At 30.9% G+C, this 18545-nt stretch overlaps 1 pseudogene; it reads left to right on the top strand.

Annotated features, from left to right (window-relative positions):
* Positions 1 to 8511: 8511 nt before the first annotated feature.
* Positions 8512 to 9517, top strand: LOC110671446 (probable mediator of RNA polymerase II transcription subunit 26c; annotated as a pseudogene).
* The last annotated feature ends 9028 nt before the right edge of the window (positions 9518 to 18545 follow it).

The following is an 18545-nucleotide window of genomic DNA, read 5'->3' as shown; positions in this document are numbered from 1 at the left end:
GGCGATGTTGGGGCAGGACACTGAGCTGCTCGCGTGTCCTCTTTCCCCTTCTTGCTTTTTCTATAATTTTTATAATATCTATAAGTTCTTATACATTTCTAAAACTTAGTTATGCAATTTTTATAAATTCCTTCCTTTTCTCTTTGCTTTGAGAATGAAAAGCTGAGAGTGGTAGCATCATAAAATGCAACTCTCTAATGTTCTATCCTTTCATCAATTATTATAATCATTGAAAAATTATAAATTGCACTTTTTATCTAACAAATATTAGTATTTTTTAATAAATTGTATATTTTACTAAATTAAATAATTAGAAAAATTTACTAAAAAGTCAATAAATCATAATCAATAGTTATTATAGCATATATTAGCTTTTAGGTAGGAGATTAGTTTTTAGAAAACTTGATTTAGAGTTTGAAAGTTAAAAAGTTACCACAGAAAAACTAAATTTATGTTTTAAAAGTTTAAGTGTGTATAAAGATATTTTTAAATTAATTAAAATTTTAAATAATTTATAATTATTATAACAAATAGTAACAAAAAATTTTGACTCTCTAAGAATAAAATAAATAGAAAGAGATTTTTATACCACAAAAAATTGGATTTTTTTGACTTAAAATATTTCATTTATTTTCATAATTGGTACTAAAATTAATTTTAAATATTAAATTTGATAAAATTATTGTTCATAATGGAAATTTTTAGAAATAAATTAAAAAATAGGCTACTAAAATAAAAATTTTAATAATTTAAATACATATAAAAAAAATTAAAGCTTTATATCTAATTATTTAAAATAAAAAGGAGACTAATTTAAAATAAAAAGGAGACTAATTTTAAAAAATAAATCACATCGATATCACGAAATATCGAGCACAAATACAAGTTATCTTCTTTCCATTATTAAGCTCATTGATAAACTTGACTTGTATGGCCATGAAGCATATCTTAAACACCATATAATTAATTTAGTTTTAAATTTTTAAAATAATATCATATATTAGGAATTAGATTAATTATAACAAATAAATTTTCAAAAAAAATATAATCTTATTAAATTAATAAACATTATTATTTATAAAATTGATTAAAATAATATTAACATTAATATTTTAATTTAAATAATTAAAATTTAATATTTATAAGATATAATTAAAATAATTATAATATTTTTTTATCTATAATCTATAATATATATAAATGTAAGAGAGGGAAATAATGAGATTTGAAAAATGCGCGTGATAATTTATTATTATAATAATAAATATTAGTTTTATTTTATTTTAATTCGATGAAAAAATTTAGATTAATTAATATATTTTAATAAGATGAATCCCGAGAATCCTAAGAAGAATATATATATATATATATATATATATATATATATATATATATATATATATATATATATAAACACATGCACGCACACACGAGCCACTTTCAATTCAAGCTCTCACATTAAAATAAATTAAAGAAATTAAGATAAATTAGACATAAATCTTTATCAAATCAACTTAAAAATAATATATGTAAAAATAACATTTTTATATTATAAATTAAATAACTAATTAATTGTAAATGTTTATGAAAATATTAAATTTTTTCCAAAAGTATGATTTTATTTTAAATAAATCAAAAATAAATAAAGACTTAAAATTTTAAATTGACTATAAAGTTGAAGGACGATTAGTAAAATTTAGTTATAAATTAATTTAAAAACCTATAATAGTAGGTCACAGGTATTTTAGTGATATTCAAATTGAAGTTCGAGAAATTTTATGATACAAATTGAAGTTAAGGGATGAAATTGATATGACTACCTAAATTGAGGGATTATAAGTGAAATTAACCCAATTACTACTAGCATAGTCAGTTTGTTCTATGAATTGATTGGGTGAGTTGGACATTAATTGAATCAAATAAGTAATTGACTAATGAAATTCTATTTTATTTAATTTTATTTTTGCTTTTACTTTGGTACAAAAGAGTTTAATACGCAACCACCAAAAGAAAAGTTTAATACGTGTCTTATTTAATGTTCTTGGAAACAAAATGACTTCTTATAAATTAAAAGGAGGGAATGCTTTCTTCAAAACCAAAACCCAACTAAGCTTACACAGAGTCAGAGAGAGAAAATTTCTGAGAGAAAGAAGAAAAACCAGACATGGCTTCTCACAATTGCTGGTTTCAAAGGTTAGTATATTTACTGTTTAAATCAAGTTTAGAGCTTGTATTATTCATTAAACTAATGCAAACTTATTCTGCTTACCTCTGTTTGTTTCTTGATCCTTCAATGACTGTTATATTCTTTAAAACTGAGTTTTGCAGATTTTTATTTTCTTCTTCTTCTTCTTCTTCTTCTTCTTCTTCTTCTTCTTCTTCTTCTTCTTCTTCTTCTTCTTCTTGTTTACATTGGTTAATTAGTATATTCATTGTTTAAATCAAGTTTACAACTTCTGAAATTCACTGAACTAATGCAAACATGTTCTGCTTAACTCTGTTTGTTTCTTGATCCTTCAATGACTGTTATATTCTTTAAAACTGATTTCTGCAGATTTTTATTTTATTGTTCTTCTTCTTTTCTTATTTACATTGACAATTAGTGGATTCATTGTTTAAATGAAATTTATATGTTGTAAATTTCGGCTTCAACCCTTTTCCTGATTCTTCATTGACTGTAATATTCTTTAAAACTGATTTCTGAACATTTTTCTTTTGCTTTTTTTTTATCACATTGATTAATAAGCACTAAGGCTATGTTTGCTTAAATTAACAAGTGTGTACAGTACACAGTCCAAAATTAATAAGTTTTTTTTTTAATTACATTGAATTTTTGACATTGTTTATTTACAATTGAATTTTTGATAGAATTTATTTAATAATTTTCTCATTCATCTATTCTTAAATATTATTTTAAATATGTCTAATTCCACCTAATTTTCTTTTTATTAATAACTTAATTGCACAGCATACGTCTTTGTCTTTATAATATCAAGTTTAATTGTTCTCATCCAAGTGAAGTTCCAATCAAAGGAAAAAACTCCATTTGATACACATAAAATCTTTATGCTAATTTGTCTTATTGGCCTATTCATATACGCTGGAATACTGATGGTTGAAGTTAACTTTCGAGTTCGTGATTCATACAATCCAATTATAGGCATAATTCACCTATTGGACATTTCTTTGGCTATAGTTTCACTTGTTTTTATTCTTTGTCCTGTTATTGGGTGGATCATTTTTGTCATTTGGTCTTTTGTCTAAGCAAAACTTACATATGACTCATATCAAGTGCTCTATTAGCTACTTTGCCATGAAATTTGTTGGGTGCTTGTCTTGTTCCAAAGACTAATGGGATGTGTAACACCTCTATTTGCATAGCCTGTATATGTTACTGTTCCGGTGACCGGTGTCGGTCCGGACAATTAAGAGAATTAGAACCACATCTAAGACACCTAGATAAGCTCTGAAAATTAATAGTTAGTAATTGCCAAATAGATAAGTATAAATAAGAAAAATAGAACACAAGAAGTTAAATGAGTTGGGAGTCACAGTGATGGGTGACCTTCTTGGGAATGACTATGAGGTCATTCTAAACTCAAATTTTGAACCGTAAAATGTGACGCCGCTGTCCTTAGGACTATTGCGAATACAGTGGAAAAGAGAAAATTACGAAAAAGAATTGTTAAGCTTGTCAAATAATTAGGTTAGAGATCCGGAAGAAATATCAAATAACATGCAAACTGGATTGAACCAGCGAGGGGCAATTTGGTCAATTCACCCCTAGAGCTGACTCCTGACATAACTGTCTAATAAAATTGGAGAAAAGAAAATTTTGGGATCAATAATTAAATTAAAGAACTAATGGAAAAATAAACGAAAAAGAAAAAGAAAGAAAAGAAAAAGTTTATTTACATCATGCATGACATAAGCATGATGTAATAAACCTAATATTTAAAAAATTGAAATTGTGGGATAAATCCTAATAATTAAAAGACTAAAAAAAAAAAGAAAAAGAAAAAAAAAATTTGTTTCTTCTTCCTCATATGTGAGCCGCCCCACGTCTCTCACTTCTCTCTCTCAAAAACTCCATTGAAGCCCACTTTGAGCTTGAGAAAGCCAACATCCAAGCACCTAAATCCATAAACTCCTCCATTAAATCTTGTCTTTGGACCTTGCTAAGCAACTTAGGAGCAAAAAGAAGAAAGGAATCAAAGATTTGAGAAGAAGAAATTTTGTCTAAACAAGGTTAGTAATCTAAACTTGAAAATTTGTAGTTAAATGATTATGTTCTAGTTTAATTAACTTAGAAATTGTGTAAAATTAAACAAAAATAATTGTTGAGGGATCAAATAGAAATTTTGGCCAGCTAGGGTTAGGGTTTGGAATGAATAAGTTTGAGGTGTTTGAATGGTTATTTAAGGTGCATTAGGTGTAGAGATCATGAATGTGCACTTTGAATGCATTAGATTGAACTTTATGTGTAGCTAGGATTTTGAGCATGTAAAAAATTGAAGAAAAAGTTAAGAATTGGTCAATTGATGCAGTTAACCTTATTTGAGTTGAGAAATAGTCAATTGTGGCCATTTGTGGTGTGTATGAATTGTTGGAACCAAGTTCCAATTCATATTGGTTAGGGTCAATCTGCAGGCAGCTTGACCTAGGTCCATTTCAGGGATCAAAATTGAAAATTTACAAACCCAATTGGTGTGAGGCTAATTGGGAATGAAACTAGACACAAAATGACACATTTTTCATTTAGGAATCATGCCCAGAAAGTGACCATAACTTAGTGAACAATTAGGCCAAATCTGAAATTGGGCACACTGTCCTGTACAAAAATGACCAAATGAACAGTATTTACATAAATGACCATAACTTGGTCTAGGAAGGTCCAAATGACCTGAATTTTATACCGATAGAAAGTTGAGACATAGCCCTGCAACTTTCATGAAGAAAATAAACTCAAAATTTGACCATAAGCTGTCCAAAAACTTACCTGTATTCAACATACAAAAATGGCCAATATCCAGAAAATGCCCAGAATTCTAGGTAACAACAAATCTGGCTAGCCATGTTCAAATGGCCATAACTAGAGCTAAAAAAATCCAAATGGAGTGATTCAAAAACAAAAATAAAGTTAAGACAATAAGGAACAACTTCAATGAAGAAAACTTAGCAACTTCAATGAAGAAAACTTAGCCAAATTACCACAGCAACATAACTAATGGAACAGTGCAAAACAAGATACCAAATCTGAAATTTTGGAAGTTTCACCTAAGAAACTTAAAGTTTCAGAAAATAACCAAAACCAACAAATTAGGTAACCAAAATGTGGTATGTGGGTGAAATTGAAATTCCCATACCTATTAAGCATTAGAAAGTCAACAAATTGACTTGAATAGTATCATGAATAGTAACCCCGAAATATAAATTTTAAAGAACGACAAGTTAAGCATATTAAAGTTAGATATAAATAGATTTGAAATTATTTTTGAATTTATTATAAATTATGATACTAAAACACTGTAAAATTGTGTGTTTCAGTTGAAAAGAATACCGGAAAAGAACCCGAAGCATCGAGTTAAGGCCAAGAGGTGACTCGCATAAGGTTTGTGCACAATAACTTTTCACTTTCAATTTGCTACTTGAAAATTTATTTGAATACATTTTGGAGCCATTTATGCTAAACAATGCTTTGAGAAATGTTGTGTTGCCTACTTTGTGAATGAAAATTTGAAATAAAAATTGATTAATGTTTTGCATGAAATGTTGAATAATATGATTTTGAAATTGTTTTTTATTCACACTTGGCATGACAGTCTCTTACTATGTTCCTCCTCCACTTGTGGGGTTGAGTTTGATATTTGATCATTTTCCTCCCTCTCTGGCTTGCCAGTTTGAGGTGAATTTGGATGAGTACTCATTAGCTAGCTAGCCACCTCCCTCATTGATTTCGATTAGTGGGGTGAGTTTGCCTTGTCGTGGTATACAACACGGCATGTTTGAAAATTTTGTGTCATGGCCTAAGTTGTGTTATTGATTGGCAACACTGTTTTTATTAAATTGTTTGATGAAATTTGTGTTATATTAAGCTTTAAAAATTATGATTTGTTATAAATGTGATTGTGAGATTTTTGAATTATGAATTGTTCATAAATATTTTATATTACGCATTTTATATTTTATTGTGCACCACTGAGTATTTTTATACTCAACGATACCTTTCTTTACTGTCGCAGATAGGGAAAAAGATATAGCAGCAGAGTGGGCTGCTACAGAAATAAGAGAGCACAACTTGAAGATTTTTGTACGGGCATATTATTTATACCCATTGTGTTTTGGTTGATGTAAATATGGTATTGTCATATGTATGTATGTAAAATTGAGCAGTTGTACAGTAAATTATAATAATATTACCTTTTGGATTTTTATGCCTGTATATTGCAAATTATTTATTTTGAATGCAATGTGTATAAATGGATTTGAAATATTTGAGATGACAATTTTATTTTGAATTATGGTGATTGAGTTGATTTGTATTGATTAAAAGTAATGGTGGTTGTGATTTGATGAAGTGTATATTGGAAGTGTTTTTACAGGTTTTTGAAGAACAGTTTTCTTAAAATACAAACGACACTCTGTCAAAACTTTTCTAAAATTTGCGGACAAATAAAAATGGATAAAAATTTTAACCAGTCTTTAAACTTCAAGTAAAAGTTTTTAATTCCTACCAAAAGTGCTTGCCACCTTCAAAAAGTAAGAAAATTGTTTTAAAATCCCTAGTATGATACTTAATGAGTTATCGGTAGGTGAAGTTCGGTAGTTCATTAGGTATTCTACGGAATCATGTTATGCCTTACAGAGGGATAAGGTGTGACAGGATGTCACAATACAGATGATGAATTGGTTCAATTGCAATAATAATAAATTGAAGTGTGATAAATTAGTTAGGCAAGAAGTGAGAATAGAGAGAGAGAGAGAGACGTAATATGATGACGTTGAGGGAAATACGAGTTTTAGATATTGTTGTTAGATATTGGTCCATATAATCAGGCGCAACTAGTTTGAGATTAATACTTAATTATTATTGTTGTATAATATATTGAGTGTGTTTGAAAATATTAAAAATAAAATAATCATTCAGTTATTCTCTCTCTTTTAGCTTATATGTTTGAGATTGATTTTCGTCACAATTTTTTTAAGGCATAATTATTTGTCTTTTCTAATAAAAACTTAATTTATAATTTCATAAAGGGTTTAAAGTCTAAAAATATAAATAGATTGCAACCCAAATACATTGGGTAAAGCTTCAGAACAATAAAAACCCAATATTCAAATCTCATAACACTCAACATTCTTCTTCTTCCTATATATATATATATATATATATATATATATTTATTTATTTATTTTAACATGGAATAAGTAATATAGATTTTTTTAAGTTCATATTATTTATAAATATTAAAAATAAAAAATATTTAATATCATAATTTAATTTTTAAATAAATTTTAAATAAAATTAAATTATATTACTATCAAACAATAAAAAAATATTTTCATAAAGACATTTTCTTAACTTTATTTCCTTTCATTTCAGATATCAGATAATTTAGGACGTCTATTAACACAGGATACCACGCTGTTACAGTTTATAAAAATCTTTATATATTTACCAAAAAGTTTAGAAAGTGACTTTTGCATTTTATCATTGAAATTATTAATGTGAAGACGTGATGCATTTTATCTTGATTATTCAATGGATATAATATTCTTTAAAACTAATTTCTGAATCTCTTTTTTTTTTTTTTTTGCTTCTTTTGCTCTTCTTCTCTTTTCTCATTTATATTAATTATGCTTGCTTAAGTTTAAAAGTGTGTAAAATGCATAGTCCTACAAAGCTATAACTTTTTTTTTTTCATAAAAAAAATTATTATTTAGTCTCTCAATTATATCAAAATTAATAACTTGATCTCATATTTTTAAAAATACATGATTTACACCCTTACATTTGGTTGATATATTTTTTAAATTTTAGTATTATCTCTTTTATTATTCTTATTATTTTTTTTTTAGTCTAAATCAATTATTGTAAAATTTTTACAATATTTCTATTGCTTTAATTGTAAATTTTACCAACCTTAATAGAATTAGAAGGATGATAGATTTTATAGGAATAGAGATATAAAATTTAAAATGAATTTATAAATAAAATTTACAAAATTTTATGAAAATTTATTTGTTTAAAATAATTACAGAAATTATTATTATTATTATTATTATTATTATTATTATTATTATTATTATTATTATTATTTTGTTTTCCCAGTGAATTTAGGAGTCTGGTTTCCTCGCGAAATTTGGAGTCAGATTATTACTTATTGTTTTGCTTCTCCATCAGACTTCTATCGCCGAAGATTCATATTATACACCCAAGAAAATATACAAGTTTTTTGTTCTTCCAGAATATCAATTCTTTGTTCTTTGTTTTTTATCAAGACATATAGAATGGATATAGATGATTTTCGATGGATTCTGGAGATTACGGGTGTTGGCGTCTGGACTTTTATTGACACTGCGATATTGGTGGCTTCGTTGGATTTCGGGGCTGACTTGAAGCAGCGGAGAGATAAGATTGTTGAAATGCTATACGCATTGAGCTCGTCTGGTCGATTTAGGAGTATGGGCAGGATTAGTGATGGGCATGAAATGAGAGAAAACAGAAATGAAGCCAAAGGTGGAGATGGATGTCGAAGTGGGTCGATTTATGGAGATGAACATGAAGAGAACGATGATGAATTGGATCCATTTGCGGGATTGTTCGACGATAAGCAGAAGAAGATTTTGGAGATTATACAACATCTTGAAAATCCTGATCAGTCTCAAGATTCTCTGGTTGATTTGCTTCAAACTTTAGCAGATATGGATATGACCTTCGAGGCACTCAAGGACACTGGCATTGGAAGACATGTCAGTAGTTTGAGAAAGCATTCATCCGATGATGTTCGGAGATTAGTGAAGCAACTTGTCAGGAAATGGAGAGAAATTGTATATGAATGGTTGAGGCTAAATCCTCAAGAAGAGCAAGCATCCTCTAGTCTAACGGCTGATGGGAACTCCCCACAGCAGAAAATTGCCCGGAACCAGGTTCCTGATATTGCGTACTCTCCAAGTACTCACAAAGAGAGTTCTGATTCAGACAAGAAAACTTGTGAACCAGAAGGAAAGCCAAAACCCGTTCCTCGAAAGGAAGCTCCACGTAGACCTAACCATCAATCAGTTTCTGTTTCTCACAATGTGCAGAGACGGAGAGAGCAGCAGCAGCAAGGAGAGAGAAGTTGATTATGAGAGGCTGGCCTCTGCAAGGAAGAGGCTTCAAGAGAATTACAAAGAAGCCTTAAATGCCAAGAAGCAAAGAACAATTCAAGTGATAGACATACATGATATTCCAAAACCAAAGATTGCCTTTTTTGCAAAGAACAACGGTGGTGGTTCTCTGAGGAGGCGCTACTGATTTTGGCAGAAGGGTCTTTAGCAGGCTCTACTTATTCAGATTTTTTATATTTGCAAGACCCTTAAAGATGGTTTATATACTAAGGTTGAGGATGATGCGTTATTTTGTAAGTTGGGTCGGTTTTTTTAAAAGAAAATCATATTTGTGAACATAAAATTATTGCATTCTATGATAATTTGATTATTTTCCAATTTGATCTTTTAACATATTTGCCCTGAATTTTGGATATTAAAGTTCTTAAATTTTGGACATTTGCATGTTAATTTCTGCAGATAGTTCATGGTTGCCTGCTTTTGAATTGCAATGAGAATTTGAGAGGTTTGGTCTTATGTAATTCTTGAAAATTTGCCAAGAACGTGTCAAATGAAATTGAAAAATCAGTACTATGTAATTCAATTTGGTTCATAAAAATTTTCATTTCAATTATATATTGAAGCTGATGCACAGCACTACAAAGGACACCACTTTTCCTAAAACTAGTTCGTTCATGCCCAATGGAAACCTTGAGGCATTGTTGCACTCTAATTCCTATTGCTTGGATATGCTACAGATTGCACTTTCTTTGGAACACCTTCACTACAATTATGTTTTGATTTTCATGATTTCTCTACATTTTTTATGTTATATGCAGAGTCTGGATCACAGGGGATAGTGTCTTATGGAATTATGTTGATGGAAACATTTACAAGGAAGAAGCCCACAGGAGAAATGTGCTTGAAAGATTGGGTATTAGACTCGTTGCAGAGTGGTGAGATGATGGATTCCAAACACAAATGAGACTGATCTCGCTGCTAATGTGTATCATCTGTCATGAGTTTGGCTTGTGAAATGAGGATCAACATTCTGCACAGGCTGAAGAAAATAAAGGATAAGTATGAAAAGAACATGCAAGCCACTTGCAAATTACCATAAAATCTTTTCTTTTTCTCTACAAAAGTGGAATTCTTTTTGCTTCTATAATGGTTAAGCTACTATATAGTCTCAACTTATGCTTACGTAAAACAATTTATTCCTCTAACCAATGCTTGGACGTCAACATTGGCACAACTGTTGATAATTTTGATAAGATTTCTGCGACGAATGCTTCAAAGAACTTCACATTCTGCATCAAAACTAGTTGCAAATTGAATACCTTTACTGCAACAGCCATACCAAGCATCCCTCTATATCCAAAAGTAGGTTACTTTCGTCTAATCCATTTGTAGCCTGCGTGAGTTCCTGGTATGAAAACCTTCTATATGTTGCTATATGTGGCAAATCAGGTTGAGTAGAGAAAGGACTGTTCTCCTTTTTTCTTTGCCGCCTTGCCAGCACATATACAAGGGCTAGTACCAATATTGCTGAAGCTGTAGCCGGTAAAACATATTTCAGAAATCTTATTGAAGCCTAGCTGAGGAGCTCCGCAGGGTCCAAGATTGTGCATAAAAGAGCTGTTCCCAAGTCTGTCTTACAACAGACTAGAAGGAGAAATTCCTTGCAGAGGACCATTTACAATCTTGGGAATCACAGCAGATAGTATGCTATTGGAGAGATCCAGGTGCTCCCAATTGAACCTGGTATAGGTCCTTGGAATTTATTATGTGCCAAAGAGAGATAAATTATCAACTGTTGGAGAGCACCGATCTCACTTGGAATACCACCAAAGAAATGATTCTTTGACAAGTCCATTTGATATATAACCTCTAAATTTCCAATTCAGATGGCCACCTAGTGAATTTGAGCACAAGTTAAAAACCAACATGTCCTCCTTAAGGGCATACTTGAAGTTAAATTATTGCTATCAAGCTGTTAGAGAGGTAAGATTCCCAAAGCAACTTGGTACTCACCCTAAAAGTCTTAACTCACCCAGATTGCTCAGATGACAGATCATTTGGAATGGAACCATATTGCCACTAAGATAACAAATTTTAGACAAAATATTAAAAGGAATTCTCTTTGCTAATTTAGAGTAGAAACCAATTTCCACTGAACCCAAACTTGGCGAATTATCTAGCGGTTTGTAATCCGTCGTTTTGGTTTCGAATCAAAATACCAAAGTATGGGATTCATCGATTTGACATATTACTAGCAGCAGCTTCCGCAGAATCAAATCCAGATGGTAGTCAATTATCATTTGTCACCATCAAAATACAAAATTGTTCTATACATACAGGAAATCCAAAGAAGCAAAGGCAAATTTACATTTTGCAATCAGCAGGCCAAAAGAAGGGTGAATAATATCAGTAATGAATACTAATTTAAGCAAATCAAGGAGAAGAAGAAGAAATCAGACAGATTTTCTATAAACCCAGATTTTAATTGCAAGGACATGAAGTTTGCACCATATGTTGTTGAAGAGACTCACATAGAGCCAGAGGGTATTGTTGCAATAGACGTCGGCATCCTTTTGTCATCCGATAGCTAGACCCAATCAACCAAATCTAGACCTCCGCTTCCAGTAGAACGAGTGGGTCTGGTTTAATTCTAAAAGAAGAAGAAGGCCATTTTGAGTAAGAAGAAGAAGAAGAGTTGCAATTAGCTGAGTTCATTATATGAGTTGGAATCAGCACAAGGCTATGCTGGCTTAAGCAAGCAGTTAAGCACCGAGGCTCTGCTTGCTTAAGTTTCAATACGGTATATAGCACACTGTCCTATAATGCTATAGCTATTTTTTTTAATTCACATTTTCATAAAAGAGAAAATTATTATTTATTCTTGTACTATAATAAAATTAATGATTTGATTCTCATATTTTGAAAAATACATTAGCTAATTTATAAGTTTTGATGTGCACACTTTCCTTGCTTTGTCTATTTTGATTAAACTTTTACATTAATGATAAATATTTTTGTCCTTGAGTTTTTTATCATTGTAAACATTTTTATCCCTCAGTTGTTTTTTTTTTTTTTTATCATTGTCAATGATTTTGTCCTTCATTGATTACGTTTTAGTTCCTTGGCATATAGTTAAATTGATTAAAATGAATGGAATGACCAAATAGTTAATGGAATCAAATATGAGAGAGTAAATAAAATAATCAAGTCATTAGTTATGACATAATTGAGGGACTAAATAATAATTTACCCTTCACATATCGATGATCATTGGTTTCTTGCCATTTTATTAACAATTGTTTTTCATCCAAATGAAAAATTATTACTTTTAAGAAAATTATTATTTAAACCTTCTATTTTAATGAAATAATTATTTGATCCTCCAATTAAAAAAAAATAGTTTGTCCCTATATTTTTATACTGTTTACTATTTAGTTTCTCCATTCAGTTTAATTTAAGTATTTTGTTAGTCAATATATAATATATTACCTCTAAATTTGAAAATTTTATATAATTGAATCTTTTTATATGGTTTATTTACGATTGAATTTTTCTATAGAATTAGTTTAATAATTTTCTCATTCATCCATTCTTGAACACTTTTTTCAAATATGTCTAAATCCAAGTAAAGTTTCAATCAAAGAAAGAAACTCCAGTCGAGACAAATAATAGCTTTATCCTAATCTATCTTATTGGCCAATTTATATCTGCTCGAGCACTAGTGGTTAAGTTAACTTTCGAGTTCGTGATTCTTACAATAATTATAGACATAATTCGCCTATTGGGCATTCAATTAAATATAATATTTTATAAGAAGCCATTATCCAATGGAGTTAGTGTTGTGTGGTTCACTACATGGTATTTATCTTTGTAAGGGAGCTCCCTAAGTGTCTTATTTACTTTTTGTTGATGTTTGTGTTCTTTTTTTTTTTTTTTTTGTGGGCTACACTCAATGAAGGAAGTGAAATTTCTTAAGTACTATAGAGGTATGAGCAGTTTTCGGGTTAGGAAGTGAATTTACAAAAGTCAGAGGTGTCTTTTAGTTTTAATGTGGACCAGTTTCACTCTTTTGGCCTGTGGGAGTTCGTTAACCGTTAGATCAGGCTCAAGTTTTGTCTACATATTCTTGACATTCGGTTCTTCAATTTGAATGGTGGTGATGGAGATCGTAAACTTCTAGCCTAGTGATTGGGTCCATGAATTTTTTCCTCTAGTTTGGTGTATGTCTATTCTTTGTTCTCCATTTCTCTTGTATTTAATCTCTTTGTTGTTGAGATTATTTGGTGAATCTATTGTGAGACGTTTTGAAGGGTGTTTGTAATCTTATTTTGGTGATAGTGGAGATTTGAGGATGGACTCCTAAAGTCTTGTGATTTTCCTCTTTACATCGGAGAGGTTTTCCATGTAAAAAATCTTTTGTTCTTGATGTACTTGCAGTTTTTGTGTTTGAATTATTTTTTACTTGCTTAGGTTAATTTGTTGATTCTGCATTGTGAAAAACCCCAATAAAGTGGTATCAAAGCGTGGTTTCCTTGTTAGCTTACCTACTTGAATGATGGAAGGGAATTTGAGTAAAGTGATTTGTTTGAATGGAAAAAATTATCACCTTTGGAAGAACAAAATGAAAGATTTGCTATTTGTGAAGTCATTGCATTTGCCTATGTTTGCTGCTCAAAAACCTTAATCAAAAAGTGATGAAGATTGGGAGTTTGAGCATGAGCAAGTATGCAAATATATTAATAAGTGCATAATTTATTAATTTTACTCCCATCACATTTAGTATTTCTACTGTAATTTTATGCCTAATTCAGTATATTAAAGTATAATTATCAATTAGGCATATTTTTAGAGAGTGGTTAGAATAATTGTGTTAAATGGACAAATTTTTAGCATTTGCTTTAATTTGACCTTTGCTATATTTTTCAGGTGTTTCTAAAGTTGTGGGTCTCCAAATCTAATGCTGTTTAATTCATTGAAAAGCTAAGTCAGAGTACTACAAATAACAAAGAGGGACCAAAGCCCAAATCAGTCTCCAAGGTTGTCAAAATGAGCTATGGATCTATTACAAAAGCCCACACTTGATGTATCACTACTAGTCTTGGGATTTATTTTATATCTGGAGCTCTAAAGGTCCAAATGAAGCAAACCTAGGCCCAATTGAACCTTAAGAACCACCTCTACAATTGTTGTGAAGGGCTAGAAGCGAGATAAGGCCGTTTTAATTGTCAAAAATAACAGCAAAGTCATTTATTATGGGCTTGATACTCTATCAGAATCAATTTCGATTTTTGGCCAATAACTTGGGCTGTAGACCTCCAATTTGGACAAATGAGTACCCGTTGGAAAGCTAAGAAGTAGGGATACAACTTTCCTGAAGAAGTCAGAGGCAGAATCGCAAGGGAAGTGGCTGAAAATTGGCCATGATTGCAGAGCAAAGAATCTATCTTTTTGAATTTCGAAAATTTTTCAAGTTTGGTTCTTATCTTTGGGATTAGGTTTTTGATTATAAAGCTTATCTTTGGCAGCAGCGAAGACACATTCATTCAGGCCTTGGACGCCTTCGACACCTTCATTACACCTTCACTCTCCATTCATATCCATAGTTTTAAATTTCTCCATTTTATTTTTCTTTTGTAAGCCATGATGAGTGGCTAAGTTTCTAAATTCAGTTCAAGGGATTTTAGTTCTTATGCATGATTTGTGAGACCAGGTTTTTAATTTAAATTATGCCTTTTTGAATATCTATTGTTTCTTGATTTCATTGTTTTTGATCTTTTGAATGATTTGCTAAAAAGGCCTATTAGTTAATTGTTTGATGAGATCAATTGCTAGTTCATCTTAATAATCCGTAATTATTGTGTAAGATTGAATGTGAGTAGCAATTAGGTTTTATTGATTATGATCTAAGTTTTCAATAATAACCTAAGTAAACAATAATGTGAATTGAATGATTTATGCTTTATAAATCGTTGTTTAGCTTAACTACTTCTTGTTCTTAAAGCAGTAATTAATTTGATGAGGATTGCTTAAAACCAATTCAGTTAATAATTAGAGTCAACAAGAGTGCTGGGCTCGAATTGATGAGTATAGGAAAGTTAGGGGTTTTACCTCGCTGTTTGGTAAATCTACGTTAAGTATTCAATAAGAGATAATTATATTTCTTTTGTCTATGATCGAGTCATGCATTGGAATGTGAATTACCTTAGACTGAAGTTTGTTTAATTTGAGAGTTTCATATTTAAATTTAGTTCTTTAATTTCTGAACTTGATTTTTTCTGATTTAGTGTTACAACAACACCCCCCCCTCCCCCCCACCTTTTCTTTTCCTGTTACACAAGTGCACGAAATTTAGTAATTCAGTATCTAGGGTTCGACCTGGATTACCATTTATTGCAGAAAATATTTCATTACTGGTAATTTCAGTTAATTTAATTTTTGGTGGAATCGACAACCATCATATATTAAGCAATTTGTTGATGATAATGTTTATAATCATATTAGTAATGAAAGGCATGCAAGAATACTATGGGATAAGCTTGAGTTGTTATAGACCTCGAAGAGTGGCAATAATAAGTTATTTTTATTGAAGAAAATGATACAGATAAAATACAAAGAAAGGAGTTCTATAGTCGACTACTTGATTGAATTTTATGGAACTGTGGATTAGTTATTGGGCATGGGTATCAAATTTGATGATGAGGTTCTTGGTCTTTGGTTGCTGAACACTCTACCTAACTCTTGGGAGATGTTTAAAGTCTCACTTACTAATTCAGCCCCTAATGGTGTTGTCTCCTTTGAAATGGCTAAGGAAAGTGTATTGAATGAAGAAATAAGAAGAAGATCTCAAGGTTCTTCATCACAAACAGAGATTTTGGTCATTGAGAATAGGGGAAGAAGCAAAAAAAAAGCTCAAAAGGGCAGAGCTAAAAGCAGGAGGATGTTAAGGTCAAGAAATAAGGATGTTGAGTGTTATCACTATGGCAAGACAGGTCATAAATAGAAAAATTATTTCAAATGGATGAAGGTAAATAAGAAAGATGGTGCTAAGTAAGAAAGGAATGAGAAAAAAAAGCTTAATCAATTTGTTGCTACTACTACTAACAATCTGACTATTATTTGGGATGGGGATATAGTCAGTTTAGCATTCAATGAAACTACTTAGCTGGTTGATAGTGGCACTTCACATCATGTCACACTGAAGAAGGAATTTTTCAATTCTTATGCCTCTGGTGATTTTGGCATATTGAGGATGGGTAATGGTGGGTTGTCACAGGTTGTTGGTATTGAAGGTGTTTGTTTGGATACTGGCAATGGAATGAAAGTAATGCTCAAAGATGTCAAAAATGCGCTAAATGTTCATTTGAAATTTATTTCTGCTGGAAGACTTGATGATAAGGGCTATTTAAATATCATCAGTGAAGTAAATGGAAACTCACAAAAGGCTCTTAAGTTATAGCGCGAGGAAATATGTATTCTAATTTATATTTCATTGAAGCTTGAATTTCTAATGGCACTATAAATGTGGTAGAAAATGCAAGTACATGTGAATTATGGCATAGGAGACTTAGTCACATGAGTGAGAAAGGAATTGATTGATTGGCAAAGAAGAACTAACTTCCCAAAGTGTAGGCATCACAGTTATAGAAATGTGATCATTGTTTGGTCAGAAAGCAGACTAGAGTTTCATTTCAAACTCATCATCCTATGAGGAAACTAGAGTGTTTAGAGTTAGTTCATTAAGATGTTTGTTATCCTTTGAAGGTGAGATGACATGGTGGTGCTTTTTAGTTCATCACCTTTATTGATGATCATTCTAGAATGCTTTAGGTCTATGCCTTAAAAACAATAGACCAAGTTCTTGATGTGCTTAAACAATTTCAAGCTTCAGTTGAGAGATAAATTGGAAGCAAGTTGAAGTGCATCCGTACTAACAATGGTGGTGAATATTCTAGGCCATTTGATCAGTATTGCAAGTCACAAGGTATCAAACATAAAAAACTCCTCCAAAGACTCCTCAGCTGAATGGTGTAATTGAAAGAATGAATAGAACTTTGATTGAGAGAGTTGGCTGTTTGCTTTCAAGAGCAATGTTACCTAATTCCTTTTAGGGTGAAGCACTGTACACAGTGGCATATGTAATTAATTTGTCTTCCAATTTGCCTTTGCAAAATGAAGTTCTAGACAAAATATGGTTTGCAAAGGATGTCTCTTATGATCACTTACATGTTTTTGGTTTTAAAGCCTTTGTACATGCTCCAAAGGATGAAAGGTCAAAGCTATATTCCAAGAAATGGCAGAGTATTTTCCTTGCATATGCTCAAGATGAATTTAGATATAGATTGTATGATCCAATTGAAAAGAAACTTGTCAAAAGTAGAGATGTAGTGTTCTTTGAAGATCAGACCATTGAAGACATTGAGAAGGTAGAAAGTCAAACACCTTAAAATAATGAGAAATTAAGTGTTTTAGATCCAATCCCTTTAAGATATTTACCAGGTGTAATTGAGAATGGTGCTCAAGGTGGTGTTCAAGATGATGTACAAGAAAGCATTCAAGGTGACTAGCAAAGTGAAGATGATTTAGACACTTCTGCAGATGACACTTCTAGTGGTCAATATCATGAACAGGTTGCTCCTTCAGTGAATCCACCTAAGAGATCTATTAGAGATGGACAACCATCCACCATGTATTCTTCTAACCAGTATGTGCTTTTAACTAATGGGGGAAAACCTAAATGTTTTAAAGAAGCAATAGAATGTGAGCACAAACAATGTTGGGTTGATGCTATGAGAGATGAAACGAAATCTTTTCATGACAGCCATACTTTTCACTTAGTGAAACTACCTAAGGGTAAAAGAGCTTTGAAAAATCAGTGGATCTATATATTAAAGCAAGAAGAAATTTCTTCACACCCACGGTACAAAATCTAAATTGGTAGAAGAGGGTTTTAGCCAAAAGAAAGAGATTGATTGTAAGGAGATCTTCTCACTTGTTATGAAAATGTCTTCAATTAGAATGGTGTTGGGTCTTGTTGCTGGTATTGACTTAGAAGTTAAGAAAATAGGTATGAAGATAACTTTTCTTCATGGTGATTTAGAAGAGGAAATTTACGTGAAGCAACCATAGGGTTTAAGGACAAAGGAAAAGAGAATTATGTGTGCAAACTAAACAAGTGCTTGTATGGTTTAAAACAAGTGCCAAAATAATGGTACAAG

Source organism: Hevea brasiliensis, chromosome 14, assembly GCF_030052815.1.
Source record: "Hevea brasiliensis isolate MT/VB/25A 57/8 chromosome 14, ASM3005281v1, whole genome shotgun sequence".
In the NCBI taxonomy this organism is placed as follows: Eukaryota; Viridiplantae; Streptophyta; class Magnoliopsida; order Malpighiales; family Euphorbiaceae; genus Hevea; species Hevea brasiliensis.
This window is presented reverse-complemented; position numbering and strand designations above follow the sequence as displayed.